This window comes from Dendrobates tinctorius, unplaced genomic scaffold (genome assembly GCF_039654945.1).
Source record: "Dendrobates tinctorius isolate UK_male_01 unplaced genomic scaffold, ASM3965494v1 ptg000020l, whole genome shotgun sequence".
NCBI lineage: Eukaryota > Metazoa > Chordata > Amphibia > Anura > Dendrobatidae > Dendrobates > Dendrobates tinctorius.
Genome location: NW_027361688.1, coordinates 1,251,160 through 1,267,525, shown reverse-complemented (window position 1 = coordinate 1,267,525; position 16,366 = coordinate 1,251,160). Strand labels below are relative to the sequence as shown.

Below are 16,366 nucleotides of genomic sequence, written 5' to 3'. Positions count from 1 at the left end.
GGCATGCGCCAGAGCGTCTCTGTGCACACTTGTGCGCTATTTTCATATTACTCCTAGCTGGCACCCGTGGGCTAGAGGGACTCTAGCCCTTGTCTCTGGGGCTGAGTCCTGTGACCATTTAAGAGCACCCCTTCAGCCGAGACCTGTGAAAGTTAACAGGCTCCGGCATTTGTTTTAGCGGCTCTGTGCAGAAACGGAGTTTGTTGCTGTGTACACCGGGTCAGTGGTTAACCAGCCGGTGTTCACTCAGTATTCTGCCATTACTGAGCAGCAGTTTTCCATCTCTGCACAGTGGACCCTGGGTTGCGATCGCACTTCCTTATATTTTATATTTAGTGCGACCCGCAAACCCTAACAAAATCTACCAAACCTCTCCAACGTAATACCCACCCAGTTGACCCTCACTCCATCTTTCTGAAGCACTATGGAACGCTGTTCCACCTGCAACAAACCCCATGCCATTCATGACCACTTTATCTCTCTCAATCTATTCTTGCTTGGCCAGAGAAACAAGGATGACACCCTCACCTGCTGTGTTATGGTGGCCTTCACTTCATCCACACTGCTCACAGTGACAAAAAACATGATGGGAGAGTTGGCCTTCTCCTTTTTAACAGCTTCAACCCAATCCTATCTCTACCCTCCATTCATTTGAAGTGCACTCTGTGCGTATCCACTCTCCAAGTGGACGTGTGTTACACACCTGTCCCAGATCTGGGTCCTCCTCCCTTCACATCAGGCTTTACAGGTTCCCCGACATATGACAATCTCCCTAGGCCTTTAAAGGCCCATTATGACACAGACCTGTATCTTCAGATTGCAATTCAAGACTCGTGTGTGCCACGTCCTTGTTTCCCACGTGCTATCCTGCTAGCTACACCAATGCCGTGGGTCCGTGTACCCACATTGGGCTTAGCGGGTACACTTCACAAGGTGAGCCTGACACCATTATATACCGACCCGTGGGCTCCATTTTTATCGATCACTTCTCCACTTTCTCTATTCTGACATTCCCACCATCATCGTAGGCGATTTCAAAACACCAACTGACACCCACCAATCTGCAGCCTCCAAACTCCTATCACGTCCTTCACAATGATTCTCCACATAAATCCACACAGACGGAGATACAGTAGACCTCTTCACCCACCTCTGTTCCCTATCTAACCTTACAGCCTCATCTCTACTCCTTGCTGACCACTCTCTACTAATTTTCTCATCCTTGTCCTCTTCACCTGCTCCAAGTCCTGCAGCTAGCGCATGTAGGGAGAAGGCTGGGATGAAGAAGACGTCGTGGAACAGGGGGTTGTGATGATGTTGTTTCATTCTATGCATTAATGTGTGATACAGTAATGTTATAGTTTATCCTTATGGCCAGTGTTGTGTGTTCTCCTATAGGCTATGCCTAAGGCTGTCCCTGGGAATCTGGGAGGTCTGTCCACTAGGGGAACCATACATCATACAGCAGATAGGGGTACAGTTTGCACTACACTAGGGATTAGATAGTTAATAGAGTTGGGATTAGCCCACAGTTTGTGAGGGGTTAGATAAGCTTTTATAGAAAATGTTTTCTGGGTTAGGGCAGTTTCACACGTCAGTGGCTCCGGTACGTGTAGTGACAGCTTTCTCACGTACCGGAGACACTGACACACGTAGACCCATTCTAATGAATGGGTCTATGCACATATCAGCGTGTTTTCACGGACCGTGTGTCCGTGTGCAAAATACATTGACATGTCCGTTTTTGTGCGACAGTACGGATCCCACGGACCCATACAAGTCAATAGGTGCGTGTAAACACGTACTGCACACGAATCACATCCGTGTGTGATCCGTGTGCGTCAAAAGCTTTGTGAGTGATACGCATTCACACGGACAGCACACAGACCTGACACACGGACAGCACACGTATCCACACGGACACGGATAGCTCCGGGACCGTTTTCTCCGGTACCGGAATTATCTGGACATGTGAAACCGACCTTACAGTGAGTCAGACACAGTATAGTCAGAGTCCAGGACTCAGTCAAGTTCTGGGTGCAGTGGAGAGCAAGGCTAAACATAGCAGAGCGAGCAGTTTCTAGTGCAGCTAAGCTGCATCAGAAGAGAATGGGACAGTTCAGTGTAAGTTTCCGAGAAGAACGAGGACACATCTTTGGTCACGTCTGGACGCAGGGACAGTCCTGGACATAAGGTCAAGAAGAGGTACAGAGAGTCTTACCTCTGTCTCCCTGATAAGGAAGATGTCAGCCGGGTGGCAAAGTGAGGTCAAGATGGTGGGTCTCAGGACAAGGACAAGGGCTGATGGATCACTAAACCAAGGGAATATCACTAAAAAGAGACTTTGTCTAAGGCCGGGGTCAGACTTGCGAGAAACTCGGACGAGTCTCGCACGTCAATAAGCGTCACTGTTGCCGGAACTCGGATCGAAGTGTTAAGCTGCATTTATTTCTATACAGCTGAACGCTCCGATCCGAGTGCCGGCGGCAGTCTCGGGTATTGACATGCGAGACTCGTCCGAGTTTCTCGCAAGTCTGACCCTGGCCTAAATCTGTATGCAGCAGCCATGTGTAAATGAATTGCACAGTAAAGTTGGACCTGTTATCCTGGACCCAAGGTCTTCTGTCTTGTTTGTAGCCGAAGTTAGTCCCTTGGACGGAGAGGTAACAAGGGCTCCAGAAGTAAAAGTGAGTAAAGAATGTATTCCACCACACCACAAACTCCATCCAGACATCCGTTCAGAACATGGTTTGTGGGGCAACCGGTACTCCGTTCCGGACCACAGGAAACACAAACACGTGTACCCCGGCCCTGTTTCAGGCTCCCACACAGAAACCTCACACACATCAGCATTCACACACTCTGACTTTATACTACTGCTGTCCTCCATATCTTAACTCCATGACAGGCACAGAAATAGTTTTCTACAGTGCCACACTTCCATCAGCTATCGATCTCCCATCCTGTGCACGGAAGAGTGCGACAAATTAATAGACAACCCTTAAACATCAACCTGACCAAAAATCTCCGGCATGTGTCCAGCGGTGCAGAGTGCTGTATGAAAACACACTCACAGGCAGAGTTCACCACATTCACGTCAGCCTTCACCTCTGCTAAATAAGATGTCAGAACCCTCATATCTTCTCTACCACATAGCCCCGAGATATGGTCAAAATATGACCTAATTGTATACAGTATATGGGCAAATACAGCAGAATATGGAAGGTATAAGACTATGTGGGTATAAAATGCTATATGGGGAGTACAGAGCAATATATAGTGAGTATACATCTGGAGATATACAGCCAGAGTCAGACTGGCCCACTGGGTCACCTGTGAAATGCCCGGTAGGCCCCAGAGAGAAGGACAAAGAAGAAAAAACATTTTTTAGGGATGCGGGCCCTTTAAAACTCAAGGAAGCAGAAGCGCGCGGGCAAGTGCAACCAGTCCCGACCCAACGCCATGAACAGGGCCTGCGGCACCACCTGGCGAACCCGGGTAAGCGCTGGGGGCTTTGGGTGAACGGAGGGTGGGACACACAGCATAGGGTCTGAGAGTCGGGGGAGCCCAGTGCCAGCGCTGGAACGGGCACCCCACTAATACTCACCTCTCCTCGACGCCTCGTTTCTGGCAGCTACAGTGTATTCAGTGCCCTCTGACTCTACAATGTCTACTGTATGGAGGAACATGGGGCCCATAATACTGTATTAAGAAGTATGTGGCCCGGCCTATAACGGTATGGAAGAGCATAGGGCACATAATATTGTATGGAGGAGCATGAAGCCCATAATACTGTACGGAGGAGCATTACATGGGGCCCGTGATGTGCTGTATGGAGGAGCATTACATGGGGCCCGTGATGTGCTGCACGGAGGATCATTACATGGGGGCCCATAATACTGTATTACGAAGCATGGAGCCCATAATACTGTATGGAAGAGCATTACATGGGGCCCGTGATGTGCTGTATGGAGGAACATTACATGGGGTCCGTAATGTGCTGTACGGAGGAGCATTACATGGGGCCCATGATATACTGTATGGAGGAGCATTAAGAAGCAGCAAAAGGAAATCAGTGCATAGATGTCCAAGGTATGATAAAATCACAAATCTTTATTAGATAACACAGGTAGAAAAGCACAAACAATGACAAACAAAGGGTGACACAAACAGAAGCAGAGCAAAGGGGTATACAGTGTCAAAAACCTCACTCTGACCCTTATCGTGAGTAAACAACTGGTGGTAAAGATAAATAAGTATCCAAGTATAAACACCCAATATATAACAGGCAGACCAGTGAAAAGCAGTAAGGGGTAAAATCCCCAGCTGGACAGCCATATAATCAGGGGTGAAGTTACAAAGACACAAAAGCAAGGTACATACCAGGAGGGGAGAGGGGAGAGACACTGAATCCAAAGCTCAGCTGACCCTGACGTACGTTTCGGAAATGATCTTCCTTCCTCAGGGGGCGTGTCAATGGGGTGTTAATTGCAGTTTAAATAGGGGAAGTAAAAACAAGCACCAATCATGAGGGGTGACGCTGACCAATCCCCCCACATCCCCCATCACTGCCTTAGCTGGCGCTGATCAGCACGGGGCCCCATGACGTCAGACGCCAGACCACAGGCAGACGGGGGCGGGACAGGAAGCGCGTCCACCCACACATGTACACATTTTTTTTTTTTTAGCCATCTCATTATTATGAATGCTGGACTAATGATGTTGCTGTATCCATATATAGGTGTATTTTATGGCTCAATATTATGGATGTGTATACTGATGTATATATTGACACGTATACAGCTTTTGTGCGGCTTTATGTATTTAAAATCATGTATTCGATTATATATGATAGGTATGGGCACTGAACACTGGTTATTGTTATTAACTCTGTAATATTATGTGCTCTGCCTCTCATCTTACCGATTATTCTTGCTGCCTAGGTGTAATTTATACACTTAGTTTACATTTACATTTCTCGTTAATTCCCTATTTGCGCTTCCCTATATATTAATTAATTTGTATATCATTGGTGATGCATTACTACATTGTTATATTAGGGTACTTCATTAGTTGTAGCGCTATTCAGCCCGCTTCTATCTTGTAAGGTCTTTTCAGGGACGCTCACTATTCCCCTTCACAGTTCTGGCAGATTTCCTGCCTTTTGCCCATATCCAAGATGGCCGCGGCCGTCTTTCCTGTTCCTGTACATGTGTGGGTGGACGCACTTCCTGTCCCGCCCCTGTCTGCCTGTGGTCTGGCGTCTGACGTCATGGGGCCCCGTGCTGATCAGCGCCAGCTAAGGCAGTGATGGGGGATGTGGGGGGATTGGTCAGCGTCACCCCTCATGATTGGTGCTTGTTTTTACTTCCCCTATTTAAACCGCAATTAACACCCCATTGACACGCCCCCTGAGGAAGGAAGATCATGTCTGAAACGTACGTCGGGGTCAGCTGAGCTTTGGATTCAGTGTCTCTCCCCCTCTCCCCTCCTGGTATGTACCTTGCTTTTGTGTCTTTGTAACTTCACCCCTGATTATATGGCTGTCCAGCTGGGGATTTTACCCCTTACTGCTTTTCACTGGTCTGCCTGTTATATATTGGGTGTTTATACTTGGATACTTATTTATCTTTACCACCAGGTGTTTACTCACGATAAGGGTCAGAGTGAGGTTTTTGACACTGTATACCCCTTTGCTCTGCTTCTGTTTGTGTCACCCTTTTTGTCATTGTTTGTGCTTTTCTACCTGTGTTATCTAATAAAGATTTGTGATTTTATCATACCTTGGACATCTATGCACTGATTTCCTTTTGCTGCTTCTTATTGATTACAGTGTGTCCTACACTGATTTTCCATGGGCTGATTGTGTTGGTTTTCTTTTTATCTGCACCCACATGTAATATATGATGTTATACTGTTTCAGCCTTGTGGTCTGTCATTTTTATTTATCATGGAGGAGCATTGTATACGACCCTTGATAGGCTGTATGGAGGAGCATTATATGCGGCTGTGATATACTGTATGAATGAGCATTACATGGAGCCCATAATACTGTATGGAGGACTATGTGGTTCCCATAATACTGTATGGAGGACTACGAGGTGCTCATAATACTGTATGGAGGATAATAGAAAAAAATTAGTGTCCGGCTCAACCGGACTGGATTTTCCTTTTTATTTTTCAAAAGAATTTATAGTGCATATAAAAGAAAAATGGACATGGTCGACATGACGTAGTTGACGCGTTTAGACTGCTTAGTGCAGGTGAAACGCGGCTACTGGGTCATGTTACCTCAGCGCGCGGCCTGTCACAGAGCAGAGCACCCTGTCACAGCTGCAGTCGGCAGCCATTTTAACGACCATGCCGAATATGAAGCCACAAGAGAACGCCAGGGAGCTCAAGGTGGTGAGGAGAATCCCACCCACTCTGTGATTGGGCAAGGTAGTGGCCATAGGGGCCTAGGGAGGGGACTTTGTTAAAGTGGACATTGGGGTCCAGGATGGGGACATTAAATAAAGGGGCTCAGGATCTGGCACCTTATTAAATAAAAGGGTGACAATTACTGTATGGAGGTCAGGATAAGGAACATACTTTATTGGTTTATAGTGGCAAGTGGAGACATAATTACTGTAGGGGCCAATCAGGGGACATTATTACTGCTGTAATTTAATATACATTTTGAGGTTACTGTCCTCCATGGGGGATAACAAAAGGGGGTCCTGCTACCGTGCAGGGCGGCACTATGTCTTTTTTTTCTTCATCTGACATAGTGTAAAAGTTGCGGAATGTGCTCGGAAAGTGATCAGCTATAGATAACTGTGTTATTTTCTGCAGAGATGAGTCCTGGCTGGAAGAAGTGATGGCGGTCTGCACTGGGTGAAGATAAAAGACTTCAACTACAGACTTCACCGGTGAGTCAGTGTTACTTGTACATTTACACTATATACTGTATACTGTGTACAGAGCTCCTGTGTATAATGTCACTGGTGATCCCTGTATTACCTGTACACTGAAACTATGTAAAGAGCTCCAGTGTATAATGTCACTGGTGGTAATCTTAGTGTTATTAGTATTGTGGTTTTTATTAAAAGAGAACCTGTCACCAGGTTTGGCAGATATAAGATGCGGCCTCTGCCGTTCAGGGCATATCTACAGCAATAATAGGGTCTTTTCAAACGTTACACAGAGTTGCCCACCAAGAGAACTACTCACCTGGTGAGATTGAAGGAAAGACATATTAATGGTGGCTGCTGCAAATCCACAGGTCAGTGCAGGACCTGGTTGAAGCATACACTTAAGTAGGAAGGATCAACCCCGCACTGCCGCAAGAAGAATTCCAAAAATTGTAGAGGTTTCAAAGTGGTTTATTCTACGCACTTCATGGTTTAGTTGACCCCTTCATCAGGACAAACCACAAATATTGTACAAGAGTCATACACGGTTTAAGTTCACATCGGCATTTGAAAACGACGCCCAATGGATCAGATGACACCCAGTGTCAAAGTTCAGGCTCATCAGGAAGTTCACATGACAAGATTAAAAATCATCAGAGAAATACAAATTAATATTATACATTTAACCTTATTTTTAATTGTAGGATAATGAAATTGAAAAAGAGAGATATCATGGAAAGAAAAAAATGGAGAGACACACGGTCTCACTGAGAAAAAAGGTGGAATCGAACCTCTGAATTTATTCCATTTCTCCTATGTGAGTTCAATTCCACTTTTTTTCTCAGTGATACCGTGATTCTCGCAATTTTTTTTTCTTTCCATGATATCTCTCTTTTTCAATTTTGTTATCCTACAAACAAAAATAAGGTTAAATGTATAAGATATTAATTTGTATTTCTCTGATTTTTAATCTTGTCATGTGAACTTCCTGATGAGCCTGAACTTTGACACTGGGTGTCATTTGATCCATTGGGCGTCGTTTTTAAACGCTGATGTGTACTTAAACCCCGTATGCCTATAACTTTTGTATAATATTTGTGGAATGTCCTGATGAAGGGGTCACCTGAACCCTGAAACGCGTAGAATAAACCACGTTGAAACCTCTACAATTTTTGGAATTTGTCTTGCGGCAGTGCGGGGATGATCCTTCCTTCCTACATCAGTGTAAATTTTTATTCATTGCATAGTGGAATGTGTTCAGAACAATAAAACAATTATCAATGTAAATCAAAATGAATATCCCATGAAGGTCTGGATTTGGAATGATACTCAAAATCAAAGTGGAAAATCAAATTACAGGCTGATAATGTGAAGGGTTAAAACTAAAATCAGAGCTGAAGTTTCATTTCTCCATTTCTCTGACGGTTTCGTTTCTCCATTTTTGTTGCTGTAAGATAAATTTTTGTAATTGGGATGGGCTGTCTTGAAACCAGACTGTTCCCATCAGGTGCAAGATAAGGGAGGTGGGAGTGTAGAATTCTGAAGAATATGCCATTATATTACTTTCTATGCTATTTGGATACGGACATATATGTAGTTTCCGGTTTTCTTGCAATATTATTGGCTTATACAGTGAAATGATGCTATTGGTAGTTGAGAACTTTGCATAATTAAGCAAAAGATTATAAAAGAAGTGACTAAAATAAAGGGGACTAGTGATCTGTCTTGATCCTCCCGTACAGAGACCCCTGTCTCCGTGTGGTCATTTGAGTTGCTAGCAACACTCTGTAGAATAATTTGGACATCAATGGCTCAACCGTGAAGGGTTAATTTAGCCCTCCCTAAATAGCTACCCCGACAGCTTGGCGCCCAATGTGGGGCCCCCGAACAGGGAGGCCTCTGCCCCCGGAGGACAACAAGACAAAAAACCCTCGGAGCAGACACAGTTGCTGGAAAATTGGGACTGATCATCCCCCACAACAACCACGGTAAGGCCTGTTTCACACTTCCGTTTTTGTGTCCGCCAAACGGATCCGTTTCCGTTTTTTTGACGGAAACTGATGCAAACGGATCCGTTTTTAAAAAAACGGATCCGTTTTTTTGACGGATCCGCGGTAACCACTAATGGAAGTCTATGGGACAAAAAAAACGGATCCTGCAAAAAAATGGCGGATCCGTTTTTTTACGGAAACCAACGGATTTTGACGGATTTGAAAAAACGGAAGTGTGAAACAGGCCTAAGTTGGCAGTTATAGTGTTCAGACTGACCGTTGGTGTGGTTTTCCTGTGCTTGTTGCTGCAAAGAGGATGTGAGGTTTGTCCCCATGGTGGGGTGATTCATGGGTGGAATCATATAGAGGTGCAGTCCCGTTGGGGGCCCAGTGCTCGAACCGTACCTCATAAGGGACGGACACCCCGGATTGACCAGTGATTGTGGCTCTCTTTATAGTCAAAATATCCTGAATTCACTGTTAGAGTCAGGCGTGGTGATGTGATCGAAGACTGGGTAGGATACGTAACTCAGGTATATATAGATAGATATAACCAGAGGTGTCCAGAGGGATAGTCTGAGATGCCCTCCTCCTTTCACTGAGTACCGCGTTGAATTTTGGGTATCCCAGAGGGGGATTGACCCTGTGGAACAGACTGATACGGCCACTCCAGATCTGTGCACAACTGAAGTAAGGATATTTAGCTCTAAATGAGAGAGTCTGTGGAAGGAAAAGAAGAATTTTGTGGCTTGGCACATGAATTGTGTGACGAAGGTGTTAGGAAGAACAGAGAAAGTGAATTCTGATTGCTTCTGTTACTGCTATGTTGAAGAAGGAAAAATTGTCTATTATTATGGCAAGGACTGGATGTATTGTGGTTCAAGAACGTGACTGTGGTGTGAGAAAGAGATTAAAGAAGAAACAGATATCGAGACTGATGTGTCAGGCAAATAGTTAAGAATGATTTGAAAGAAGAGGTCTACCTGCTAGAAGATAATTATACAAGGAGACAGAGAGTCACTGCCCCCACCTTTTCTTTGATAAGCGCTCACGGTATCTATTATCTGCCACCGCCGCCAGCCTCAGTCCTTGTTATGCCTAATATTGCTAGTGGTTATGAGTATCCACCCCCTTCCAGATCCAGAAAAAAAAAAGTTTTCAGAAGACTTTAACCAGCTCTGTATCAGCAGGGAAAGAAAAAAAAAAAAAAAGCAAGCTAGCAACTGCAGCTGCTCCAGTTCTCCCTCCAATTCCAGCTCCCCCTCCCACATTGCCCCCCACCGCAGCTCATTCACACACAGCAAACCCCAGCCCTCCCTGGTAATTCTTGTCTGCAATTCTGGCACTGCCTGACTCGGACACTTTCAGAGAGTGCTGTTTTAATCGGGGTAGATGGCAAACCCAATTAACATACTTTTATAAACCCCATCCCTGTGGGACCCTTCCCCGAGGTTACTGCTCAGTTTGTAATCTCTCCCACATGTCCAGTAAATTTACTGGGAGATTTGTTATCACAGTTCCGCTCCAGAATACAATTCCAAGATGATGGTCAGATGATTCTTAGGTTATATAATCCCTATGTAGATGAAGACAGTGCGGAAATCTGTATTTTGCATGCCTTTCCCACAGTTCTGCCACAAGGGGCCCTAAACAGTCCCAACCAGTTTGCAAAAAAAAAAAATAATATGAGCAGGTGTCTTTTGCCATTTGTTGCCACTGTTAGCCTCCTCAAGCATCTGGCAGCACTGAACTGTCGGGTTTCGGCCTCGAGACTTCAGTTCTGGCTTGGTCAAGTGATATTCTTGGGTCACTGTCTCCTTCAGGGTGCCAGACACCTCGCAGAAGAAAGAAAAATAGCTGCCAGCTCCCTTCCTTTTCCAAAAGATGAAACTAGATGAAAATGAACTCCAGCGTTTTCTTGGACTATGCACTTATTGTTGTCAGTGGATACCGGATGCATCCCGCATAATGCAACCCCTTTACAATGCCTTGAAAGACGGTATAATGAACCATAAGGAAAGATGGCAGTGATGAGGATTACCTCCAATATGATTGTTCCCAATTTCTGATAGAAGAAACAGCTACTCCACCAAATGTCAGTGAGAATTCACTCCCAAATCCTGATCTGGTGTTATACACGGATGGTTCAAGATATGCTGATGAGTTTTGTAGATTCCACACGGGATATGCTGTTACCACAGAGGACGCTGTAGTGCACGCAGCTGCGCTCCCGCCCTGACAGCACAAGAAGCAGAACTCCAGGCTCTGTCTACTGCATGTACTTTGGCCAAGAACAGACAGGCTAATATATACACGGACTCACAGTATGCATATGGTATTGCTCACGATTTTGGTGCTCTATGGGCCAATCGAGGGTTTATTACTACTGCCGGAACTCCAGTGAAAATGCTGAAGCTGTTAAAACCCTCATGGACTCGATCAAATTACCTATTCAGGTGGCCATTATCAAAGTTAAAACGCACGGTCCTAGGACCAGTCAACAGACTGTTGGCAACACATTTGCGGATATGCAAGCAAAAGCCGCCGCCGCTCTCTTACCCGTTGAACCAACCATACCAGCTATGGTGACCACACGCTCTCAGCGTAAACAGTTACAAGAACCTGATGATCTACAACAGACTGAAGTTTTCTGTCGGACCCCGCGAGACCGCTTACTGATGATGCAGAGAATGTCTCCAAAGAGGTGAAGCAATGGAAAACTGATAGGGCACGTATGGATAATGGTCTCTGGAAAAAGGACCAACTTGTGTGTCTCCCTAAGCAGATGTACCCTGCTATTGCCACATGGGCACATGGGCCTACACATCGAGGAAAGAATCAGGCCCTCGCACTGGTGCAAAAATTCTACTGGGCCCCGGTTCTCCAGTTGGCCGGAAGCATTCCCTGTTACCAACATGACTGCAAAGACCACAGCGAAGAAACTGGTGATGGAAGTTATATGCAGATATGGGGTTCCAGAAGTTGTTGAAAGTGATCAAGGTCCGGCCTTTTTTTCTTATGTGTACCAAGACGTTCTGACAATGCTTGGATCCACAGTAGCCCTCCATACTCCGTACCACCCACAATCCAGTGGGGAAGGTGAGAGGCTGAACGGCACACTGAAGGGACAATTGACCAAAATGATGCAGGAGACTACGGCTCCATGGCCAGAGCTCCTACCCATTGTACTATACCATATTCGTACTACCCCTATTACAAAATATGATTTGTTCCCATATAAGATACTGTTTGGTACTAGGCCCCCAGTTGCAAATTTCCAGCCTCAGCAGTTATCAGAAGAAACTGACCGTGCTGTTCAATGTGTTATTCAGCTTAGTAAAAAGCTTGCTAACACCCATGTTCTAGTTTTCTCTTCTTTTCCAGATTCAGCAGAAACCAACACCTGTTATAACCTGAAGCCTGGTGATTTGGTAGTCGTGAAAAGGCATGTCAGGAACCACGGACTAGAACCCTTGTATGACGGTCCCTATCAAGTTCTCCTCATCACCCAACAAGCCAATAGCAAATAAAGGGGCATAATGTTTTGGTTTTTCGCATTTTCCATATTATTATTGGTAGAAGTTAAAAGTTAAAGTTAGAAGATATTCAAAGACTCAGAGATCAATACGATAAAGACAATGATCGTAATAAGGACAGTTGGTGGTCAGACACCTTCTCCTTTCTCAATCCAGCCAATTGATTTAAGGAAATTGGGGGCTGGATAGCTGGGATCTTACAGAGCTTGTTACATGTTGCTGCCTGTATCCTTGTTGCATATGTGATACTTGTTCTTTGGTGTATTTCTGTATGTATTAGGAAATTCTGCACTAAGACAGCTAATGATACCAAAGGCGTTGTTGCCCCTGCTCTTCTCTGCACCGATCTCAAAAGGCTATTTGATGAAGATGTAGAAGCCAAGCATATGGCTACCTTCAAAAGTTCTCCAACACCGTCATCAAAAATTGTTATTCGTGAATTGCAGTATACACGGGGGATGGGTGCTCCGCGACAGCCATGACTGGTAATACGGCATCAGTCATGTGAAGACCAGTACCCCTCAAGCTGTTAGCTTGGGATAGCACCTCTGATGTTGCATATGTGTTATCAAAATTTATCTAGGGGGGAATGTGAAGGGTTAAAAGTAAAATCGGAGCTGAAGTTTCATTTCTCTGAAGGTTTCGTTTCTCCATTTTTGTGGCTGTAAGATAAATTTTTGTAATTGGGATGGGCTGTCATGAAACCAGACTGTTCCCATCAGGTGCAAGATAAGGGATGCGGGGGTGTAGAATTCTGAAGAATATGCCATTAGATTACTTTCTATGCTATTTGGATACGGACATATATGTAGTTTCCGGTTTTCTTGCAATATTATTGGCTTATAAAGTGAAATAATGCTATTGGTAGTTGAGAACTTTGCATAATTAAGCAAAAGATTATAAAAGTGACTAAAATAAAGGGGACTAGTGATCTGTCTCGATCCTCCCGTACAGAGACCCCCGTCTCTGTGTGGTCATTTGAGTTGCTAGCAACACTCTGTGGAATAATTTGGACATCACTGGCTCAACCGTGAAGGGATAATTTAGCCCTCCCTAAATAGCTACCCCGACAGCCCAACTTCAGTGGAAAAGACTTATGACAAGGAAAAGATGATCAGTATTGTGTGTGGCCTCCACGTGCCTGTATGACCTCCCTACTGTACAACTGGGCATGCTCCTAATGTGGCGGCGGATGGTCTTCTGAGGGATCTCCTCCCAGACCTGGACTAAAGCATCCGCTAACTCCTGGACAGTCTGTGGTGCAACGTGACATTGGTGGATGGAGCGAGACACGATGTTCCAGATGTGCTCAATCGGATTCAGGTCTGGGGAATGGGCGGGCCAGTCCATAGCTTCAATGCCTTCATCTTGCAGGAACTGCTGACACACTCCAGCCACATGAGGTCTGGCATTGTCCTGCATTAGGAGGAACCCAGATGCCAACCGCACCAGCATATGGTCTCACAAGGGGTCTGAGGATCTCATCTCGGTATCTAATGGCAGTCAGTCTACCTCTGGCGAGCACAAAGAGGGCTGTGCAGCCCTCCATTGAAATGCCACCCCCCACTATTACTGACCCACTGCAAAACCGGTCAAGCTGAAGGATGTTGCAGGCAGCAGATCGCTCTCCACGGCGTCCCCAGACTCTGTCACGTCTGTCACATGTGCTCAGTGTGAATCTGCATTCATCTGTGAAGCGCACTTGGCGCCAGTGGCGAATTTACCAATCCTGGTGTACAGTGGCAAATGCCAAGCGTCCTGCACGGTGTTGGGCTGTGAGGACAATCCCCACCTGTGGCCATCAGGTCCTCAGACCATCCTCATGGAGTCGGTTTCTAACAGCTTGTGCAGACACATTCACATTTGTGTCCTACTGGGGGTCATTATGCAGGGCTCCTCCTGTTCCTCCTTGCACAAAAGGCGGAGGCAGCGGTCCTGCTGCCCTCCTGCGGCCTCCTCCACGTCACCTGGTGTACTGGCCTGTCTCCTGGCAGCGCCACCAGCCTCTGGACACTACGCTGACAGACACAGCAAACCTTCTTGCCACAGCTCGCATTGATGTGCCATCCTCGATGAGCTGCACTACTTGGACCACTTGTGTGGGTTGTAGAGTCCGTCTCATGCTACTACTAGTGTGAAAGCAAAACCAACATTCAAAAGTGACCAAAACATCAGCCAGAAAGTATTGGTACTGAGATGTGGTCCCCACCTGCAGAACCACTCCTTTATTGAGGGTGTCTTGATAATTGACAATAATTTCCATCTGTTGTCTATTCCATTTGCCCGACAGCATGTGAAACTGACTGTCAATCAGTGTTGCTTCCTAAGGCCTCTTTCACACTTTCAGTTAAAAGCCGCGGAAAAGCGGATCCGTTCGTAACTGATGTGAACGGATGGCACAGGATCCTTACTTTGACGGATCCGCAGAATGAAGAATGTTAAAGGAACCGCTGGGGGGAAGGGGGGGGGGGAGAGAGAGAATTTTTTTCGTCCGCCAGAAAGGATTTCAGGGTTAATTTTCTCCGCGACTTCCTTTCTCCGAGCATGCGCAATGGAAACAACAAAAAAAAGTTGCAAGGTCCGTCCAGGCATGCAGGCGGATGAAATAAATTTGGCGGATCCTCACAAAAACGGATCCAACGGATGGCCATCCGTCAAGATCCGCCAGAATGCAACTCAATGGGGAAAAAAACGGATCCGCAAAAAAAAATGGCGGATCCGTTTTTTTTCAAAACCTGGCGGAGGCCTAAGTGGACAGTTTGATTTCACAGAAGTTTGATTTAAGGCTCATTCACACGTCAGTATTTTGCAACAGTGTTTGTATGCCAAAGCCAGGAATGGAACTTACCAAGAAAAAAATATAATTGAAAGACTGATGTCTGTTCTTTGTTTTGGAGACACTCCTGGTTTTGTCATACAAATACTGATGAAATACTGATGTGTGAAAGAGGCCTAACTTGGAGTTATAGTCTGTTGGTTAAGTGTTCCCTTTATTTTTTTGAGCAGTGTACAATGATTGCAGATAAGCCCTGAAAGGCAGTGGCCGTATTTTATATCGGCCAAAACTGCTGACTGGTGCACTTTAATGATCAGTATTGTAGTACTCTTACTATATGGTGGTAGTATGTGATCTGGTAGTATTTCTCTTGTATGTAGTAGTATTTGGTCACCATGTGGTCTGGTTATGATGTGAATGTATTAACCACCTGTATGTTGGATTATTCAGTCACTATGTGTTGGTAATATGTGGTCTGGTTGTGGAGGTATTTGTTCCTTGCATGTGGTATTATTGGTGTTGGTATAGTGGATTGTGGTTGTGTATGGAGGTCACTTGTTCTCTCTGCTATCTATAAGGGGGAAGATTCTTGATTTCCAATACAGATTAAATACTTGAATGTTTAACCCCTCCCTGTCCTGTGATTATTATACAGTAGCAAATATGCACGTACAGTGGTTCTGCGGTGTAAACAAGTGATCACCTAGCCTAATGGCCCCGTTACATTTAGCGATGCACCAGCGATCCCAACCACGATATGACCCAGTCAGGATCGCTGGTGCATCGCTAAATGGTCGCTAATGAGCTGCCAAACAGGCAGATCTCACTAGCGATGCTCGGCGGTCGTTACTCAACTGTCAGACGCGGCGAAGGTGACGTCTTCCGCCTGCGTCCATGGCTCGCTCGTCGGCAGGAAGCAGACGACGAGAAATGGACCAGGCCGATCTCGCACGATCAGCTATAGCCAGCAGGGGGGGTCGGAGGTGAGTGTCACATGTAGCGATATCGCTGCTGCGTCACAAAATTGGTGACGCGCTAGCGATATCGCTATGTGTAACAGGCCCTTAAGGCCATGTTCATAAATTTAGTGTTGGGTCAGTATTTTGTCTAAGTATTTGTGATCCAAAACCAGGGGTGGGTAATAAATACAGAAGTGGTGACCTCACTCTA

At 45.6% G+C, this 16,366-nt stretch overlaps 1 long non-coding RNA gene across 2 annotated transcripts; it reads left to right on the top strand.

Annotated features, from left to right (window-relative positions):
- The first annotated feature begins 5,245 nt into the window (after window positions 1-5,245).
- Window positions 5,246-15,822, top strand: LOC141083229 (uncharacterized). 2 transcript variants are annotated; one of them, XR_012230670.1, is made up of 3 exons: window positions 5,246-5,494; window positions 6,835-6,911; window positions 12,269-15,822. It is a non-coding gene; the product is annotated as an uncharacterized lncRNA (long non-coding RNA). The 2 variants fall into 2 exon arrangements; XR_012230671.1 differs by having other exon boundaries at window positions 12,251-15,822.
- The last annotated feature ends 544 nt before the right edge of the window (window positions 15,823-16,366 follow it).